Here is a 6137-nt window from a genome sequence, read left to right on the forward strand (position 1 = left end):
GTTGATCCCAAAAGGCTGCTGTTGTACAATTCCAGCTCTTAGCCATCCTGGGAAAGGCGAAGAGCAAGGGGGCAGGGAAGGAGGCAAGAAGGAAGGAAAGAAAGAAGGAGTAGGCGGAACACAAATGACTTTGAGAGCAGTGAGACTACTGCGTGTGTCACTGTAGTGGTGACACATGTCATGACACTGGAGACAGTCATGGAAGCAGATCACAGAAAGAGGGAGCCATAACGGGGACCATGCACTGGACACTGCCCTGACGCAGCAGATAGAGGGAGCATAGCACAAGCAATGCAGTACAGCAGTGACCGAGTGTGGACGTGCTCTGGTCTGGCCAACCCTCTTGCGCAGTTTCTTTATGTGTAGCAGTTAGGAGGAGTCCCTGGTACTGCAGAAACAGTAAGTAGAAAAATTCAGAAACAAATCCTTCATACATTTTAAATAATTTTATTATGCCATATTATAAATATTAGTAAATTATATAATATATAATTATTCTATTTTGTTATTAATTAAGCTCATACTGTACCTAATCTATAAATTAATCCTTCATATATATATAGGAAAAACACCTACACTCCACAGACACCCCAGAACTTAGCCAAATTAAACACAAGCATAACCCATAACCTAGAAATTTCTCTCCCAGGTTAATCATCCTAGAGAAAACCCAACACAATCCAAAAGAGGTTTTCAGAAGCTGGGTGCTCTGGTAAGGAGTAGAAGGCAGCCTGGATGGCCATCCTTGGGGCACTGTTGAGGAAAATGTGGTCACTGCACTTGACAAGCGGTGTCCAGCAGCTGGAGACGAAGGTTCAGACGCATGCATGGCACCACATGGCACCCCATGAAGTTTTTCCAAGTGTAGCTTTCACTAGAACATTATAGAACGTCGATCTAACTGCTTGCACACAGAACAACACTATACCATTTTCAAAGCATATTTCTAAGAGGAAACAAACTAGTGACGGATATTGCATGGACCAGTGTGATGACGGGCCCAACTGAGAATCACAAACACAGCCTGCAGCACCTGAGCTAACAACAACAGCATCAAAAGATTGACTGCTCATGGGAGTGGAGAGGTGCTTCCAAATGAGCTCTGAATTCAAGAACAGGGTCTTCATTAAAGTTTACAATCCTTTTCACGAAAGCTGTGCTTTTGGCAAAGACAATATAGACTCACATGCTGGCCAGCTACATGATGGTTCCTTCCCAAGCGAGTGTCAGAGTGACCTAAACAGACCTTCCTAAAGCTAAGATGGGGAGGGGGGTGAGGCAAAGTCATAGAATCTTTCCCTCACATCAGATGCCATGCTGGCTACTATGTAGAAGCTGTCTCCTTTCACTGTCAGCATGAGAGGCAGGTATTGTATGCCCACTTTACAAGAGGTGCCACTAAAGCTCAGAGCTATTCAGGGACTTGCCCCAGGCCTCCATTGGGAAGAGGAAGTCATGTGAAGCCAGGTCATGGTCCTCTCCACTAGAGCATGCTGGGAAGCATGGAAAGACAGGCTGCAGGACTCATTGTGAGTCGGTCTGTGCCCTGGGTACCTGTGAAGTAGGGGAGACCGTGTGCGACTATCAGTTGTGACAGCAGAAAGCCAAGGGGACCCTGTGCTCCTTCTCTGTCCTGAAGTGAACCTACCCACATGGTTCCCCCTTCCCCTGCAGGACTAGCTTCTATGTCCGAATCTGTGGTGCCAGGTTCCAGGCTGTCTCACCCTCTGGCTTCCTCTAACTGTGGCCTGGCACTGCCTCCAGTGTTGACTGTGTCTCAGTCAGGTGGCATGTTCTTTCTTGGGTTCTCGGGTGATCTCCTCAAGGGAAGACATGCGAATGAAGATTCTCTGAGTACAATCCCAGACAAGCATGCCACACAAAAAAAGAGGAAATGCTCATGTACCAATTATGCTCTAACGGAATTAAAATGCAGTGCTTGTATCCATTACATTTAGTTTGGTAGCCCTCTGGATCTGAAAGACATTTGTTTATGCTCATAACAAATCAACCAATGAAAATTATAAATCATAATCAGAAGGGCACTGAGCCATACAGCGATCCCACTGCATGCCGGCTAAGCACAGGTAGACAGGACATGCATTACTGGACCCGAAGGTCCTGGAATCCCATAGCCAGGAGGGATCTTGAGACCTTTTCCTGGGCCTCTGACAGACACCACCAAGACGAATGCAAAGCATTAGCCCTGCAGTCAGGTGACCACAGTTCAAATCCTGGGTAGGCCTGGCAGGACCTGCATTAGGTCCTTACCTAAGGCCTTCTGCTCCTCAGCGTTGACCTCCTCATCTGTAAAATGGGATCATAATACCACCCTCAGACATTATGGTGGGGACTCACTGTAAGAGTGAATGGAGGTTAAAATGAATAAATCTTTAAAAAAAAAAGAGTGAATGGAGGTTACTAGAGTACAGTAACGATAAACAAATATCCGCAATATTGCAGCCTCCCTTAGCAGTGTGACGGTTTCTACTTTGATGATCAGATGCATGGTGACTTCCCCAGGTTCATAGCTGAAGGCATGCCCAGAAACAATCACCTGTTGCTCACCTTTAATCCAGGCCTTCAGGTGTTTAACTACTACAGCCTACCCTTACCCAGGGTTTCCCTTTCCACAGCTGCAGGAACTGATGATTTACTGCAATCCAATATGTGTGTATATATATATATATATATATATATATATATATATATATATATCACATATATATGAAAATTCCAGAAATAAACAAGTCATAAGTTGAATGCTGTTCTGAGTCTCATGATGAGACATCTTAGTGTCCTATTCTATGGGGTTCAGGACTTGGCCCATTCCCCAGTCCAGTGTATCCACACTGTATACACCACATGCCCATTAGCCACACAATAGCTGTCTCGTTTATCAGATCAACTGGTGATATTACAGTGCTTGTACTCAAGTATCCTTTATTGAAATCCATCACATCTCCAAAGTACTAGACTAATGATGCAAATGAGGCACCAGTACATAAGGCATGGAAGGATGCACAAACTATAGCACCATGTGGCAATACTACTAGGCACAGAGGGAAAAAACCAGTCAGTACATTTAGGTAATACTTAATACTATCCAAAGACCCAGACACCCACTGGTGGTCTTAAAGGACCTCCTTTGGGCAAGTGAGGTTTCTGTATAAGAAATGCTGATTGTACATTAGATTTCTTCGGCATTTTCCCTTGAGAATGTTTTTTAAAAAGCAGTTTCACACGGTATGCTCTTCAAGTTAGGAAAGAATATTTGCAGCAGTCACACAGCCCAACCTCTTTGCAATTTGAGAAAATTGTTTACGAGCATCTCTCCATCCCTGGCAAACAGTGAATCAGCTTCTGCCTCAGTAATGCCAGCCATTGTGATTGGCAATGACCCTAGACAGCCCTTGCAAGTCACTGTGGCTCCTTGTTAAAGCTCAGCACTGACATCTGAAATGTATACTCGGTGCAGAAGATGCATGGTTGTTGAGACCAGAATGTTAGTTCCCTGCCATGTTCAGCTCAGTGTCCGTGAACTCAGCTAGCCATCAGATCCTTGTTAATGGATAGACAGACGGATGGATGGACGGATGGGTGGGTGGAGGGATGGATGTTTGGTTGGATGAATGGGTAGATGATACACCCTCTCTGGGTGCTATAGAATAAATTACTAGGATGAGGCATTGCAGAGTGATGGATTAACTACCTCTCAGGACACACATATCCCATATTGGATTACCTGTTCAACTCCAACTGATATTCCTGGTAAGTAGCAGATAACGGCTGAATAGTTGAACTCTTTCCACTCATGTGGGAGATGGAATTCTGGCTGCTGGTTTCAGCCTGGGCTAGCCCCAGCTGTTTGTGGTGATTCTAGGGAGTAACTGGTGAATGAGAGAACTCTCTCTCTTCCTCTTTCTCTGTGTCTCTCCCTCTGTTGCTCTACCTTTCAGTCAGAAAATAAACTTTATTTAAAAACAATAAGTTAAACATCTGAATTTCTGTATCATACTCAGAGCCTGAGTTATGCAATGATGAATTTACATCTAAATTAAAGATTTGGGGAGATTTCAAATGAAACAATTATAGAACTGTAACTATCCTAAGACATGTAATTTACCTCAGACTTGAGTGTCAGCTGTAAAATTCTCCTTTCAAGAAAGTAATCTACTGATTATAGGCATATGGAAAGCTTCAGATAAAAATAAACCCATTAATTTTAAAAATATTAACACTAACAGATGTCTGAGAAATAATTGCTAGAATTGTCTTCATTTCCAAATGTCTTCTCCTTTCCCTTGATCTTTAATCAAACAGAGTCTCTCACCTAATTTGTACTTAATACAACTAAGACCATCATAGAAATGTGAGTACTTTTGGATTCATTTCAAGGATAGACTTTTGATAGGACCTGTGAGATTAACAGCATGATGTCTTTCTCAAAGTCATGGGACTTTAGTGTTGCCACTGAGAAAAACAGAATTGTTCGTAGTGATTGCATTACTGATAATAATAAGTGCATTCACTTTTCTTAATAATAAGGCAAGTCGCCCTGCTCCAATCTGACTGAGCCATGGCCCACATTTTTTCTTCCTCTTTTGCAGCATTCTCTTTGCTACAAGTTTCCAGTCCTGCCCAATGACTGGTTTATTGTTTGTTCCACAGGAGGAGGGGAAAGCATTAGGCACCTGGTACCCAGCAAAAGCCTAGACTCAAGGGTTATATCAGTGGAATTCCTCAAAGTGACAAAGGGCTAGGAGAAGGGTTTCTTGCTGGCACAACCAGGTCACAAGCCTAAGAAGGCTTGACAGGCATGGCTGGCTCTGTCCCCAGGGCTCCACTCTGCTCCCGATCTGGGCTTTGCTGCCCCCCAGGGCTGGGCCACTTCTCCTGGCTGCTGCAGGACCTCCAGGCTCCAGGAATTTGGACCGAGTGGTAGAGACATCGCCGACAGAGACGGCCGTCACCAGCTTTCTCCCTATGCTGACGTGTGATTCAGGGCAGATTGTGTGTTCCACTTCTTAAGGAAGGCAGCACATTCATTCTGGAGACCCACCAGAGCAGGCCAGAGCAAGCAGACACAACAGTGGGCTCCAGGAACCGGTGAGTGAGTCCCTGATCCAAAGGGCATAGCCCTGGGCCTCGGGAGCCTGTGGCACCAGGGTCTGGTTGCTGAGGGTTCTCTGGTAGATGGTTACAGGAGCAGCAAAAACCCCAGGGAATTGAAGTTTTCATCAAGGATCCTGGGATGGAGCTTGCTACCTACTTAAACACACACACACGCACACACACACACACACACCAGATGTGCCAAGGTCACCCTGTACTGTGTTGTCTTTGACTGTAGGGAGGAAGAATTAAAAAAAAAAAAAAGAACATATCAACATATCATTCTATCTTGGACTTTGATCTGAAACCAACCCAGAGCCTTAAATACAAACTTCTTTAGAAAGTGACTTTGAATAACTTGGTCTCTCTCACATCAATTCCACATCTGATAGCAAGACAACTTGGCTGAAAATGGCTGCTCACTGTCTGGGTGTCCTTTTTGACTTTAGTGTTTTCTCCTCTTGCATTAATTTCTGCCTGATGGATGCTCTCTCCTCTTTGGAGGGTGCATTTCTGTGGCAGGAGGTGTTTTTGTATTATTTCATCCTCTACAAAATTATTTTTTAAAAGAATACTGTATGTCCTAAGGACTCTAGTCTCCTAGGTACAATTAGCTTGTATATCAATATTTTTCACAAGCATGCACTCTCAGTCATTTATCTACCGTGGAAGACCAGGGTTTGAGTCGCAGCACCATTGCTCTGTGAGCCAGCAAGCTCTGTAAACCTCAGCTATCATCTCTAAATCATACCAGCTATTTTGGATCTGACCACAGTCTTTCCAAAGCCGCTCAGCTAATAAGTGAGAGAAGCAGGACTCCTACCCACCGTTAGGTCCAAGGCAGTGTTTCTAGCTTAACACAAAAGAAGACAGTGAAGTAGCATGGTTGGCGGTAGTGAGGGTACATAACCCAGACAGCTCCCCTCAGGCCAGTTCCTGCAGGCAGAGCTGGGAGCTTTGGCTCTCCGTGAGGTTGAACTCTCTCCTCACTGTGTCTTTTCCTTTGAGATTATAGGAGCTCC

The sequence above is a fragment of the Ochotona princeps genome, chromosome 12, assembly GCF_030435755.1.
Source record: "Ochotona princeps isolate mOchPri1 chromosome 12, mOchPri1.hap1, whole genome shotgun sequence".
NCBI lineage: Eukaryota > Metazoa > Chordata > Mammalia > Lagomorpha > Ochotonidae > Ochotona > Ochotona princeps.